The sequence below is a fragment of the Odocoileus virginianus genome, chromosome 6 (assembly GCF_023699985.2).
Source record: "Odocoileus virginianus isolate 20LAN1187 ecotype Illinois chromosome 6, Ovbor_1.2, whole genome shotgun sequence".
Lineage (NCBI taxonomy): Eukaryota > Metazoa > Chordata > Mammalia > Artiodactyla > Cervidae > Odocoileus > Odocoileus virginianus.
The window spans coordinates 79,250,764-79,266,658 of NC_069679.1; the positions used below are offsets into that span (position 1 = coordinate 79,250,764).

The 15,895-nt window shown below is 43.8% G+C and overlaps 1 protein-coding gene across 1 annotated transcript in view; it reads left to right on the forward strand.

Annotated features, from left to right (window-relative positions):
• TSHR (thyroid stimulating hormone receptor) overlaps positions 1–15,895 on the forward strand; it is a 162,719-nt gene that overhangs the window by 135,565 nt on the left and 11,259 nt on the right. The window lies entirely within an intron of this gene.

The window sequence follows — 15,895 nt, forward strand, 5'->3', positions numbered from 1 at the left end:
TGGCAACAAAAATTTCGAAGACAAAAAATGGCAACAGGCCTCTAGATAAACATCTTGGTGTAACTATGATTAAAATACTATATTCCCTTAATGTTCAATTAAAAATGAGACATAAAGCAACAGAGTACACAAAGTATAATGCTTCTGAGAGGATGCATTATCCAGTCTAAACTATAAAGTATTAGGAAGGAGGTATGTTTCTGCTGAATTAATTATCTAACTATGCATTCCTGTGGTACAGCCAGGAGATGCACATACATCAATGGTTATCATCAGAATATAAATATCAACACATCCACATACAGCCCTCCCTCTGTACTTTCTTCTGCCCCTCAGCTGCCAACCTAAATGAACAAGTGCTGACATACATTTCTCAGAGACAATTTAATAATTCCAGGTCCAAGGTGCTGCCTTTTTTAAAAAAATCAATTATAAAAAAGATATTTACAGATTGGTTAATTCACTACTTCTACTTTTTATCATACATTGTTACCTCAGGACATCTAAAAACCCTAGATGTTGCAAAATAATGAACCCTGTCCACAATAAATGTAAGTGCTTCACAAAAACGCACATACAGGCCTATGGTTATAATCTAAAAGTGTCTTCCAGATAATGGAGATATTAGCCAACGATATTACCCAAAGCCTGTCCCCTCACTCTTCCTTCACTCCACCTCCAGAATTTCAGTGACTAAGTACCAGACTACATCGAGCTCCAACCCAACCTTGATTCTTATGCCCTCAGTCCTTACCACCCAGATATATTTTCTGTTGTTATTGGTGAACTTCAGACTCATCCTATCTCTTCATTGCTTGAGGGCCTCAACTCCTGATGCACCGATCCCTCTATCCGACTTCTCTTGTAACTGTTGATGTAGATCAAGTGTCTATGCAGGTCTTCTTTCCTATGCCTTGAGTCACTTGGTCACTCCAGTAAATGTGTTTACCACTCTGCCTCTCGACTTCCTTTCTGTGGCCATAGGCCTGTCATTAGCAAAGATTCCAAACCCTTCGTAGTCTCAGTCTCAAACATCCTGCTGTCTTTCCATGTGTTTCCTTCTCATATGTCATTCCTTCAACTCTTTGGTCTTATTAGGAGCAACAGTCTGTTGAAAAAAGTTTTTTTCACCATGAGAGTTTCAAGTGAAGTTTTATTTGGGGCAAAATGAGGACTGCAACCCGGGAGACAGCGTCCCAGACAGTTATGAGAAACTGCTCCGAGGAGGTGAGGGAAGGAACTAGGGTATATGGAGGTTTTGCAACAAAGGGTAGGTAGTCAGGAACACCAACTTTGGGAACACCAAAGATTATTGTTAGTTGAAATCAGATATGTCAAGTTAAGGAATTTAGTGCTTTTCTATGTATGGAAAGATGCAAGCCCGAGCTCACTGAAATCACTCCTCTGACATGCACCTCAGCTCTCTGGGGCCAGTGCCCCATGTTTTCACATTCTGGGTCTGCTCGGGGCTCGCTGTGGGGAGTGGCTGCAGTCTGACGGCCGCTCGGCGACAGGTGCCCTTCCTTCCTGTGCTCCCTCGGTTCACCCGCTCACTGTGCATGGCGGCTGCGACTGCTGATGACTGTGACATCCTTGGGCTTCCCAGACGGCGCTAGTGGTGAAGAACCCAACTGCCAGTGCAGAGATGTAAGAGATGTAGGCTTGATCCCTGGGTCAGGAAGAGCCCCTGGAGGAGGGCATAAAACCCACTCCAGTATTCTTGCCTGGAGAATCTCCTGGACAGAGGAGCCTGGTGGGCTACAGTCCATGGGGTCACAAAGAGTAGGACACAACTGAAGCAGGCTTAGCAGGTAAGCATGTGACATCCTTTGTTTACTGATATGGCAGGAATACTCTATTTCTCAAGTCCATTGTTAATATCTCACTGTCTTTCACCTCTCTCATGTCTTCTTTCTTCCATATGAAGATGAACTTTCATCATCTATCATTACAAGCACTGACTTGTATTCACAGCCAACCACCTTGACCCTCTATCATCCTTGCCTAGAAAAACTCTACTTTGGTTAAATCCAATTACCCATCTACTGTGGGCTACACTTCTGCAGGTGAGCTTGGCAAGTGGTTCCACTTTAAATCACTGACCCCAGTTCAATTCAGTTCAGTCACTCTGTCATGTCCGACTCTGTGACGACCCCATGGACTGCAGCACGCCAGGCCTGCCTGTCCATCACCAACTCCTGGAGCTTACTCAAACTCATGTCCATCGCATCAGTGATGTCATCCAACCATCTCATCCTCTGTCGTCCCCTTCTCCTCCTGCCTTCAATGTTTCCCAGCATCAGGATCTTTTCACAATGAGTAGGCTCTTTGCATCTGATGACCAAAGTATTGGAGTTTCAGCTTCAGCATCAGTCCTTCCAATGAATATTCAGGACTGACTTCCTTTAGGATGGACTGGTTGGATCTCCTTGCAGCCCAAGGGACTCTCAGAGTCATTCACCCCAAGTGGACCCTAAGTGCTTTATAGCAATAACAAATATCCCATTTCCCAGATAATCATGCCCAGCCTCCTCCCCTCGCCTCCATTCTCTAGTCCTTCTCTTTCATTCTCATGCCCACGTGATCACCTTGACTTCCATTTCATCTAGAATAAAATCAACCAGAAGAGAATTCCTCACGGTCCCACAGCTACCCATCTTCCTGGATCTAGGGCCACATCCTCTGTCTCCTCTCCTGAATTTTAAGTCACCTTTTTAATCTTGGGCCCCATGCCCTCTCAGCAATCTAAGGGCATTGCTTCAGCAATCCTTGCCTTCTGTCCAATAGCATCTATATTTTCCTCTTTACTGGATTATCTCCCATCAACATTTAAACATGCTATTGTTTCTCCCATCATAAAACAATATTTCTTGAGCCTATGGATTAAAGGATACCTGAGTGACATATCAGTCAGCTGCAATACTTAAATCAATATGGATCCTGACTCCAGAGAGACAACTGCCTTGCCTCTTTTGGAACACTGATTATTTGGTGACTTTAAAGAGTTATTATTATATTTAGGGTTTTATTTTTAATTTTTAAAAGATACTTTATCTTTCAGGGTTATATATTGAAACACTTATAATTTAAAAATGTCCTTCAAATTTATGTCTAATTCTGTGTCCTTTTGTAGCAAGATGTGGCAAAAGAGTTGGCTAGAATTCTAAATCCTCTCCCCAATCCCTGTTAAGCTCACTCCAGGTAGGTTTTCACCATGTCACCAAAACCGCTCTTTTCAAGATCACCGGTGACTTCCACAGTTGCTAAATGCAATGGCCAATTCTTAGTTCATGTCTCAGAAGCATTTGACTTGGTTGATGACTTGATCTTCCTTACAATAGTTTGTTCTTTTGGCTTCCAAGACACCACCCTCTCTTGGTTTCTCTACACCCCTCTGATTGCTCCTCCCAGTTTCCTTTTCTAGTCCTTCCTCTTCTTCCTGATCTCCTGTTGTCAGAGTGCCCCAAGGCTCCACCTTTGGCCTTCTTTCCATCTCTTTATCCACATCCTTGTTGATCTCATCTACTAATATGTCTTTGAGGACTTACTGCCTGTGATACCTAAATAGAAATCACCAATCCAAACAGCTCCACCAAATTCCAGACTTATAACACACCGCCTACTTGACATGCCACCTGGATGTCTAACAGGCATCTCAAACGTGACCTGTGAAAACAAGATGCCCATCATTCCTCCAAACCTGCCTCACCTGCAGCTTCCCTCATCTCAGATGACAATTCCATTCTTCTAGCTGCAGAGCATCGTGATTATCTGGGTTGTGAAGATCTTTTTTGTACAGTTCTTCTGTGTATTCTTGCCACCTCTTCTTAATATCTTCTGCTTCTGTTAGGTCCATACCATTTCTGTCCTTTATGGAAACCCTCTTTGGATGAAAATGTTCCCTTGGTATCTAATTTTCTTGAAGAGACCTGTAGTCTTTCCCATTCTGTTGTTTTCCTCTATTTCTTTGCATTGATCACTGAGGAAGGCCTTCTTATCTCTCCTTGCTATTCTTTGGAACTCTGCATTCAGATGGGACTATCTTTCCTTTTCTCTTCTGCTTTTCACTTCTCTTCTTTTCACAGCTATTTGTAAGGCCTCCTCAGACAGGCATTTTGCTTTTTTGCATTTCTTTTCCATGGGGATGGTCTTGATCCCTGTCTCCTATACAATGTCATGAACCTCCATCCATAGTTCATCAGGCACTCTGTTTATCAGATCTAATCCCTTAAATCTGTTTCTCACTTCCACTGTATAATCATAAGGGATTTGATTTAGGGCATACCTGAATGGTCTAGTGGTTTTTCCTCCTTTCTTCAGTTTAAGCCTGAATTTGGCAATAAGGAGTTCATGATCTGAGCCACAGTCAGCTCCCGGTCTTGTTTTTGCTGACTGTATAGAGCTTCTCCATCTTTGGCTGCAAAGAATATAATCAATCTGATTTCAGTGTTGACCATCTGGTGACGTCCATGTGTAGAGTCTTCTCTTGTGTTGTTGGAAGAGGGTGTTTGCTATGACCAGTGCGTTCTCTTGGCAAAACTCTAATAGCCTTTGCCCTGCTTCATTCTGTACTCCAAGGCCAAATTTGCCTGTTACTCCAGGTGTTTCTTGGCTTCCTACTTTTGCATTCCAGTCCCCTATAATGAAAAGGACATCTTTTTTGGGTGTTAGTTCTAAAAGGTCTTGTAGGTCTTCATAGAACTGTTCAACTTCAGCTTCTTCAGCATTACCGTTGGGGCATAGGCTTGGACTACTGTGATACTGAATGGTTTTCCTTGGAAATGAACAGAGATCATTCTGTCATTTTTGAGATTGCATCCAAGTACTAGATTTTGGACTCTTTTGTTGACCATGATGGCTACTCCATTTCTTCTAAGGGATTCCTGCCCACAGTAGTAGATATAATGGTCATCTGAGTTACATTCACCCATTCCAGCTCATTTTAGTTCGCTGATTCCTAGAATGTCGACATTCACTCTTGCCATCTCCTGTTTGACCACTTCCAATTTGCCTTGATTCATGGACCTAACATTCCACGTTCCTATGCAATATTGCTCTTTACAGCATCGGACCTTGCTTCTCTCACCAGTCACATCCACAACTGGGTATTGTTTTTGCTTTGGCTCCATCCCTTCTTTCTTCCTGGAGTTATATCGCCACTGATTTCCAGTAGCATATTGGGGACCTACTGACCCGGGGAGTTCCTCTTTCAGTATCCTATCATTTTGCCTTTTCCTACTGTTCATGGGGTTCTCAAGGCAAGAATACTGAAGTGGTTTGCCATTCCCTTCTCCAGTGGACCACATTCTGTCATACCTCTCACCATGACCCGTCCATCTTGGGTGGCCCCACAGGGCATGGCTTAGTTTCACTGAGTCCTAGAATGTGAAGTCAAGTGGGTGTTAGAAAGCATCACTATGAACAAAGCTAGTGGACATGATGCAATTCCAGTTGAGCTATTTCAAATCCTGAAAGATGATGCTATGAAAGTGCTCCACTCAATATGCCAGCAAGTTTGGAAAACTCAGGAGTGGTCACAGGACTGTAAAAGGTCAGTTTTCATTCCAATACCAAAACAAGGCAATGCCAAAGAATGCTCAAACTACCGCACAATCGTACTCATCTCACACGCTAGTAAAGTAATGCTCAAAATTCTCCAAGCCAGGCTTCAGCAATATGTGAACTGTGAATTTCCAGATGTTCAAGCTGGTTTTAGAAAAGGCAGAGGAACCAGAGATCAAATTGCCAACATCTGCTGGATCATCGAAAAAGCAAGAGAGTTCCAGAAAAACATCTATTTCTGCTTTATTGACTATGCCAAAGCCTTTGACTGTGTGAGGGAGACGGGAATACCAGATCACCTGACCTGCCTCTTGAGAAACCTATATGCAAGTCAGGAAGCAACAGTTAGGACATGGAACAACAGACTGGTTCTGAATAGGAAAAGGAGTACGTCAAAGCTGTATATTGTCACCCTGCTTATTTAACTTATGTGCAGAGAACATCATGAGAAACACTGGGCTAGAGGAAGCACAAGCTGGAATCAAGATTGCTGGGTGAAATATCAATAACCTCAGATATGCAGATGACACTACCCTTATGGCAGAAAGTGAAGAAGAACTAAAAAGCCTCTTAATGCAAGTGAAAGAGGAGAGTGAAAAAGTTGGCTTAACACTCAACATTCACAAATCTAAGATCATGGCATCTGGTCCCATCACTTCATGGGAAATAGATGGGAAAACAGTGAAAACAGTGTCAGACTTTGTTTTTGGGCTCCAAAATCACTGCAGATGGTGATTGCAGCCTTGAAATTAAAAGACGCTAACTCCTTGGAAGGAAAGTTATGACCAACCTAGATAGCATATTAAAAACCAGAGACATTACTTTGCCAACAATGGTTTGCCTAATCAAGGCTATGGTTTTTCCAGTGGTTGTGTATGGATGTGAGAGTTGGACGGTGAAGAAAGCTAAGCGCCAAAGAATTGATGCTTTTGAACCATGGTGTTGGAGAAACTCTTGAGAGTTCCTTGGACTGCAAGGAGATCCAACAAGTCCATCCTAAAGGAGATCAGTCCTGGGTGTTCATTGGAAGGACTGATGCTGAAACTGAAACTCCAATACTTTGGCCACCTCATGCGAAGAGTTGACTCACTGGAAAAGACCCTGATGCTGGGAGGGATTGGGGGCAGGAGGAGAGGGGGACAACAGAGGATGAGATGTCTGGATGGCATCACCAACTCGATGGACTTGAGTTTGGGTAAACTCCGGGAATTGGTGATGGACAGGGAGGCCTGGTGTGCTGCGATTCATGGGGTTGCAAAGAGTTGGACATGACTGAGTGACTGAACTGAACTGAGCTGTAGACCATTAGTCACAGAATCATTCTTGACCTTCTTCTCATACCCCATATCCAAATCCATCAGAAAATCCCACTGGTTCACCTTTTAAAACTATACAGGCTCCAACCACTCTCAGCATCTCCATGGCTACCACTCTGGTCCAAGAACCATCCTGTTTCTTGTTGGCCTGCTTGTTTTCACCCTTTGCTCCCTTTGATTTACTTTCAGAGCAGTAGTCAGTTTGATCCTTTTAAGGTTAAGTCAGACTATGCCATTCCTCTGAAGGCTTTTGATCTCACTCTGATGAGAAGACAAGAGTCCCTTGGATGGTCTACAAGGCACATATGACCTGCTCCCCGTAACGTCTCTGACATCTTCTCCCAGAGAAGATGCTCTGCTCTCACATCCCACTGTCTAGCTCCAGCCACACTGGCCTCTCTGCTTGTTTAAACAAACCAGGTACATGCTCACCACAGGGCCTTTGCACTGACTGGTCTCTCTTCCTGGAATACTCTTTCCCAGATATAAGTGTGGCTTTCTCCCTCAGCTCCTTCAGACCTCTGCTCAACCAGCTCCTCAGTGAGGCCTTCCCTGACACCCTCCCCCATCTCTAACTGTGATCCAACCTCTGGGCTCTTCCCTTCCCCTACTCTATATTGCTTTTCCCCATGGTATTGACCACCATCAGCTAACATATTGTGTGTTTTACTTTTATTTTTAAAAAATTGTTCTTCTCGCCCAACTAGAATGTAAGCACGTGAAGTACAGCAATGTCTGCATGCTTAGTTTACTGCTATGCCTGAGACATAGAGAACAATCAATCAATACTTATTAAATAAATGCATATCCTATTTTAAAATTCTTTCAAACAAATAATGACAGGCTAACTGTCTTGAACTTAAAGCCTCTAAGCCCTTGTTATCAATCGATTAATTAAACTCCTTTTTAAACAGTCAATTAACCTTCTTTCTGCTCTTAGATGCATTTCCATCTACCAATTTACAGATGTGACTACACATTCATAATGAATCAGTGTCTACATGTTGACCTCTAGAGAAGCCATGTTCATTGCAAGCAGACATAAAAGAGACTTGTAATTGCTGCTGAAACACTGGCGAGCCGATTAGTGCTTATTTAAGTTGCAATTGAATTCATCAAAGGTTAACTGTGTATTTGATCATGATGATAAAACATCTCACCAAAAAAAAATGGACATTGTTTCAATGTTTGGCAAAGATAGAGCAGATAATTGCTAATGAGAAGCAATTTGTTCTTGCTGTGACGTCAAATGTCAGTTGGCTTTTTTTTTTTTTCCCCTGGCATCATTAAAATTTGGTGATATTCTTGCCCGGGACATAACCCTGCAGGATTCATTCTGTCCAAACTCAGGCCCTGTTACTTTCATTAGACACTTAACTTGAGAAGGTTCCCATGACCTAGGCAATTAGACTTCGAACTGTCTGCCAGGCTTGGCTCAGCTGCATGCTGTTTGTGAGTAAATACTGGCTAGAGGCAAATTCTCTTGAAGCTCAGTGTCCCTCACTTGATGAGCTCTTTGTGGAAAGTGCCAGAGTCAGACAGGGGAAAGCAAGGCCCTCCAGCTTGTAGACTTCACTCTGCATGGCTGCATTTACAAAGGAATTCAGGTCCCTTGCTGGCTGATAGCTACCCTCCATATCCTTCTCACTCCAGTACCAACACTTACAAATTTTAACTGTACCCTGAAGGGTTTATTTGAGAAAAGGTACACCACTAGGAAATTCTGGGTTCAAAGTGGTCAAATAAAAATGTAGGCAAATGGGAAGAGATACAGCTTCAAATAAAATGATCCCTGCCTTGGTAAGTTAGAGGATTTCTGCAGACTAAGGCTCTTTCCCCATCAACTCCAGATTTGGAGGTTGTCCAGTGTGGCTCAGCACTCAACACGTGCTGATTCTTACCTCCTGCTCATTTCTACATGTGAAATGGAAGAGTGATTAAAAGTCAGAGATGATGCATTGAACTGAAGCTTTTATTTTTTCTCCCTCCTGAGATCCCCTTAAGAAATGTGGGAAAGAAAATTTTAATATACAGAAATCCACAAGGACAGATGACAGATGAGGACAGATGGGTGGTCTAGAGAGCTACAGAATTCTGGGGTTGGGCGGGGGGAGGCAGAGGAGGAGGGCAAAGCTTAAAGTGCCCACAGGAAGCTACATTCAGAGGCAACTGTCTCACCCTGCATCACCTCTGAAGGGTGTGTTGGGGGGTATTTAGAGGTGATAGACGTAGCAAGAGTGACATATAGGGCTAAAACCAAAAGGGCTAACTGAACGTCTCTGTCTGGAAATGAGGGTTTCTCAGGTGGCTCAGTGGTAAAGAATTCGCCTGCCAGTGCAGGAGACACTGGTTTGATCCTAGGGTGGGGAAGCAACCCACTGCCAACCCTGGAGTGGGAAATAGCAACCCACTCCAGTATTCTTGCCTGGGAAATCCCATGGACAGATTTACCTGGTGGGCTACAGTCCACGGGGTCACAAAGAGTCGGACACGACTGAACGACTGAACAACATCTGGAAATGGTAACCCTCTACCCTATTTATGCAAAATGTCAGCTGCCAAGTACCTCCTCTCTAAGCTGGAGATTTGAAGTACCTTTTCTGAAGAAGTTGAAAAACTCTAAAATAAAAAAGACCTCCATGTTGGCATTTTAGGGCTCAACAGCAGAATGGCCAGCTCCCTACAAAATTGCCCTAAAGCAAAGTCTACTGGTAGACAAGCTCCTGAGATCAGCTTTTCAGTGCCTCAGTCTTAAAGCGTGAATGTGACAACAAGGAACACCCATGAAAGAATGCTACTAACGTCAAAGATGAAAACCAAGATAAACAAATATATGTGCAGGAGCGGGTCAAGGGCAGGGATGAGCCTGGAGCAACAAAAGGCATGCAGAGGACAGAAAAGAACATTTTACAAAGCAACAACTAGTGACCTGAGGTTAACCTGAGAAGATGTTTTATCCCTATAATGACAATGATAATAATGGTTAATATTTATTGACAGCACACTGTGAGCCCCTGCTCAAGAAGACAAGGAATCTGAGGGACAAAAAAATTAAGTGGCTGATAGTTAAGTGTAGTCAGTGGGGAAAGGAAAACGCAAATCCAGACAGTCTGAATTTAAAACCCCTGCAACTGACTGATGCATGTGCTTCCTCAAACATGCCATAAAAAAGGAAGATAAGACAAGAAAGCACTTTAAAAACGTATTAGACAAATATGTATTCAGAGCCTTCTGTCTTCTGAGCACCAGTCTGGGTGCAAAAACTATGACAGTAAACAGAACCGGCAGAGTCCCAGCTCTTGTCAAGCTAAAATTAAAATCTTCAAAGCCAGGCACAGAAAGACCAATACCACATGATCTGTCTTACCTGTGGAATCTAAAAAAGTTGAATTGATAGTAACAGAGTAAAACGGTGGTGGTCGCCAGGGGCTGGGGGATAAGGAAAACAAGAAAATGTTGGTCAAAAGGTACAAAGTTTCAGTTACATAGCCTAAGTTCTGACAGTCTAAGGTACAGCCTTGTTGTTGTTCACGCCCTAAATTCTGTCTGACTCTTTTTGACTCAATGGACTGTAACATGCAAGGATCCTCTGCCCTCCACTGTCCCCTGTAGTTTGCTCAAACTCATGTCCATTGAGTCGAGATGCCATCCAACCATCTCATCCTCTGCCACTCCCTCTTCCTTCTGCCTTCAATCTTTCCCAGCATCAGGGTCTTTTCTAATGAGTCGGCTCTTCACATCAGGTGGCCAAAGTATTGGAGCTTCTGCTTTAGCAACAGTCCTTCCAAAGAATATTCAGGGTTGACCTTTTTTAGGATTGACTGGTTTGACCTCCTTGCAGTCCAAGGGACTCTCAAGAGTCTTGTCCAGCAGCACAATTTGAAAGCATTAATTCTTTGGTGCTCAGCCTTCTTTATGGTCCAACTCTCACATCACTACATGACTGCTGGAAAAACCATAGCTTTGACTATATGGACCTTTGTTGGCAAAGTGATGTCTCTGTTTTTTAATGTACTGTCTAGGTTTATCAATAGCTTTCCTTTCAAGGAGCAAGCATCTTTTAATTTCATGGCTGCAGTCACTGTCCACAGTGATGTTAAAGCCCAAGAAAAAAAAAATCTTTCATTGTTTCCACTTTTCCCCCTTCTATTTGCCATGAAGTGATGGGACCAGATGCCATGATCTTAGTTTTTTGAATGTTGAGTTTCAAGCCAGCTTTTTCAGTCTTTTCCTTGACTCTCATCAAGAGGCTCTTTAGTTTCTCTTCATTTTCTGCCATCAGAGTGGTATTATCTGCATATCTGAGATTGTTGGCATTTCTCCTGCAGTCTTGATTCTATCTTGTGATTCATCCGACCTACTTTTCACATGATGTACTCTGCATGGTGACTATAGCTAATAATACTATATTGTATATTTGATATTTGCTCAGAGAGTAGACATAAAGTGTTCTCACCACACACAAAAAATCACATCTATGTGAGGTGATGGATATGTTAATTAGCTCGATTGTGGTAATCATTTCACAATGTATACATATATAAAAACATCACTTTGTATACCATAAATATATATTATTTTTGTCAATTATTACCTCAATAAAGCTGTAAACTTTAGAAATTAATTAATTTTAAAAATTCTTAAAATTCTTCAAGCCAGGCTTCAGCAATACGTGAACCGTGAACTTCCAGATGTTTAAGCTGGTTTTAGAAAAGGCAGAGGAACCAGAGATCAAATTGCCAACATCTGCTGGATCATCGAAAAAGAGAGTTCCAGAAAAACATCTATTTCTGCTTTATTGACTATGCTAAAGACTTCGACTGTGTGGATCACAATAAACTGTGGAAAATTCTGAAAGAGATGGGAATACCAGACCACCTGACCTGCCTCTTAAGAAACCTGTATGCAGGTCAGGAAGCAACAGTTAGAACTGGACATGGAACAACAGACTGGTTCCAAATAGGAAAAGAAGTATGCCAAGGCTGTTTTGTCACCTGCTTATTTAACTTATATGTAGAGGATGTCATGAGAAACGCTGGGCTGGAGGAAGCACAAGCTGGAATCAAGATTGCCAGGAAAAATATCAATAACCTCAGACATGCAGATGACACCACCCTTGTGGCAGAAAGTGAAGAAGAACTACAGAGCCTCTTGATGAAAGTGAAAGAGGAGAGTGAAAAAGTTGGCTTAAAGCTCAACATTCAGAAAACTAAGATCATGGCATCCGGTCCCATCACTTCATGGCAAATAGATGGGGAAACAGTGACAACAGTGGCTGAATTTATTTTTCTAGGCTCTAAAATCACTGCAGATGGTGATTGCAGCCTTGAAATTAAAAGACGCTTACTCCTTGGAAGGAAAGTTATGACCAACCTAGATAGCATATTAAAAAGCAGACACATTACTTTGCCAACAAAGGTCCATCTGGTCAAGGCTATGGCTTTTCCAGTGGTCATGTATGGATGTGTGAGTTGGACTATAAAGAAAGCTGAGCGCAGAAGAATTGATGTTTTTGACCTGTGGTGTTGAAGGAAACTCTTGAGAGTCCCTTGGACTGCAAGGAGATCCAACCAGTCCATCCTAAAGGAGCTCAGTCCTGGGTGTTCATTGGAAGGACTGATTTTGAAGCTGAAACTCCAATACTTTGGCCACCTGATGCAGAGAGCTGACTCATGTGAAAAGACCCTGATGCTGGGAAAGATTGTGGGCAGGAGGAGAAGGGGACAACAGAGGATGAGATGGTTGGATGGCATCACTGACTCAATGGACATGGGTGTGGGTGGACTCTGGGAATTGGTGATGGACAGGGAGGCCTGGCATGCTGCGGTTCATGGGATCACAAAGAGGTGGACACAACTGAGCGACTGAACTGAACTGAAAGTATCAACTGAATTTTAAAAGAGTGCGGGGAAAAAGTCATTTTTTAGTCATACAGGATCCAGAAAATATCTTACATATATCACTTTTCTAAGAAATTACTTGAAAATATACTCCAGGGAACTATCTGGCTATCCAGTGATCAGGATTCTGCATGTTCACTTCCAAGGGTGCGGGTTCAATCCCTAGTCAGGGAACTAAGATCCCCAAGCCATGTGGATTCAGGAAGAGACTCCCATTGGAGAGAGAGCAGAGACAGAGAAGGCTGAACTTCAATCTGTAGGCCATGGGTTTCAAGCTGGAAAGCAACAAGATGAGGTTTAAGTTTTAGAAAGAACATCCTCTCCTACGTCTAAAGGCAGAGTCAGTAGACACTTTCTGGGAGATCACTCAGCAGGTTTTTGCAAAACTCAGTTGAAATGTAATTCAAACCTAAACTAAGGTGGTAGTGATAAGAACCACGACTCTGCAGACATATAAACTGCTGACCTGAGATCTTATTTGGGGTCTAGCTCAATTGCATTTTACTGTAAATATTCATGGCATGAATATTTCTTTTCCATTGATGTTCCTTTTTAAATTATTTGATGCTATACTGTGCAGTATTTTGTGGAACATAGTGTATAACTTTACATAGCCACATCTTTCACTATTTCTATCGTAATTTGTAAATTGGATATAATGCCTAAAAAGACTTTCATGTGTATATATATAATCTCCTTCCTCCTGGACTCCCTCCCACCCTCTTCAGTTCAGTTCAGTTCAGTCGTTCAGTCGTGCCCAACTCTTTGCAACCCCATGGACTGCAGCACGCCAGGCCTCCCTGTCCATCACCAACTCCCGGAGCTTACTCAAACTCATGTCCATTGAGTTGGTGATGCCATCTAACCATCTCATCCTCTGTCATCCCCTTCTTCTCCTGCCCTCAATCTCTCCCAGTCCTCCAGGTCATTTCAGAGCACCAAGCTGAGCTCCCTATGCTTTATAATAGGTCCCCAGTAGTTATCTTTTTCACAGGCGTGTATATACGTGGTAGCATACGTACATGGCATGAATATTGAGCAAGGACAAGAAAGAATCCACAAGGACGCAAGCCCTGGAAGATGGTAGTTGGTAGGCAGGAAATAAAGAAATGCCAGTAGGCTTAAAGGGAAGAATCATTTCATCATCTTGAGAGGAGAGGTGATGCTGCGTCCACTGGGACGTGTAAGGAGCTCCTCCCTTCCTTCCTGCAGATCTCTAGATCTCTGCAGGGGAGCTGAAACTGATTCTCAAAGGGTGAGGGGCGGCATCTGTTCCCCTTGCTTGACTCGAAGGGCTTAAGGAGCAGGCATGGAGTGGCTTGCGTCAGGAGAGCGCAGCATCTCGGGGCACTCTCGGAGCAGCGGGCTTAATGGATGCTTACAGAGGCATCAAGTGGCTCCTGCCCGTGGGGCGGGAGATGGCTCCAGGTCAATCCTAGTATTAAGTGGATCTAGATTGGGCTGCAAATGGCTCTGGCCCCTGAGATGAGGTTGGAGAGGAGGGAAAGGCCGCGGATCTTCAGGGCGCTGGCAAACACGGGAGGAAGGGCAGATGTGATTCACGGTACGTTAGGAAATCACTGCAAGGTTTTGAGCAGTGCTCAAAACCTTTTGACCTTGCTTCACTCATGTGTGACGACTACCCTAGCTGCTGTGTGGAGAGTGGATTGGAGGCAAGTAACTGGCAAGACCACTACAGGAACAAGAGATGTTATTAGCTCGAACCAGAGAGCTCCCACGAGACATGCAGATACATGGATTCCAGCTCTTTTGGAGTTCAGCTCCCTGGTTTCTGCTAGCTTAAATGGAGGAGGAGCAGGTTGGCATGCAGATGGGGTATTAGAAGCTAAGTTCAGGATGGATCTGTTCAGTTGGAGATGCCTGTGAAAAACCCAAGTGGAAATGTCCAATGAGCAGTTGAATATATAAGTCAAGATCTGGGCTGGAACTGTATTTGCTAGGTCCCTTGCTTCTGACTTGAGCTTAAATAAACTCCAGATTGTGGCAAAGAGGGCGTTAACATCGAACACCTACGATATGCCAAGTACTAATTATGTTACAGATGTTTTGTCACAAAGTTTATACACATTTTCCAAAAACACCCTCCCAATTCAGCCCCATCGGGACCTAACTCTAGACTACCTGGGATACACTCACTGCAGACACTCAGACAAATCAGGGAATACATTCCTCACTCCCAGATGCCTAATGAGGTCCTGGAGGGGTCACTGCACCTGGATCTAAGTTCAAAGACTACAGAGACCTGAACATAAGAGGTAGAGAAAAGCTCCCAGGAGACTGAATCTGAGAACTCTAGACCCACATCCTGGCTCCACCGTCAGTCAGCTGGATCTCTGGACACAAAGGATGTCTCGTCTCTTTGTCTGCTGCCTGGCCCACAGACTGCTTTGCAGAGTGGTGAGCTGTCTCTTTTCAGCAAATACCTGCCCTACTGATATCCTCACCGCCGAATCAACTAAGTGAAAGTGTTAATCGCTCAGTTGTGTCCAACTCTTTGCGACTCCATGGACTGTAGCTGGCCAGGCCCCTCTGTCCACAGGATTTCCCAGGCAAGAATACTGGGGTGGGTACCATTTCCTCCTCCAGGGGATCTTCTGACTCAGGGATGGAACTCAGGTCTCTCACATAGCAGGCAGATTCTTTACCCTCTGAGCCACCAGGGAAGCCCACAGCGAGACAGCTATGGCAGTTTTAAAATAAGGCACCAAATTCCTGGACGCTCTTCCCACTGAGAAGGAGTGAGATATGGAGGAGGATGCCTCCCCTGGGTTGGTATCTCATGAGGTTCAGTATCTCCTGCCCTTGAATCTACTGGTTCTCCTAGAATGCCCTCTCTTCAGTTGATTCCTCTCATAAGTAAGCCACCATTTTGTGAGAAGCTCAAATCACTGGGAGAAGGCACATCCACAATCTCAGCTGAATGCAGGGTTGAGCCGTCTCAGCCCTGACACCAGAACAAGGAAGTGAAGCAGCCTGATTAAACCCCCAGCCCCCAGCCATTGAGCCACCCTAACCACCGAGTCAGCCCAGCTGAGCCCCAGACAGCGTGGAACAGACACAAACCGCCCCCTCCACGCCCTGTTCGAAATCCTGGCC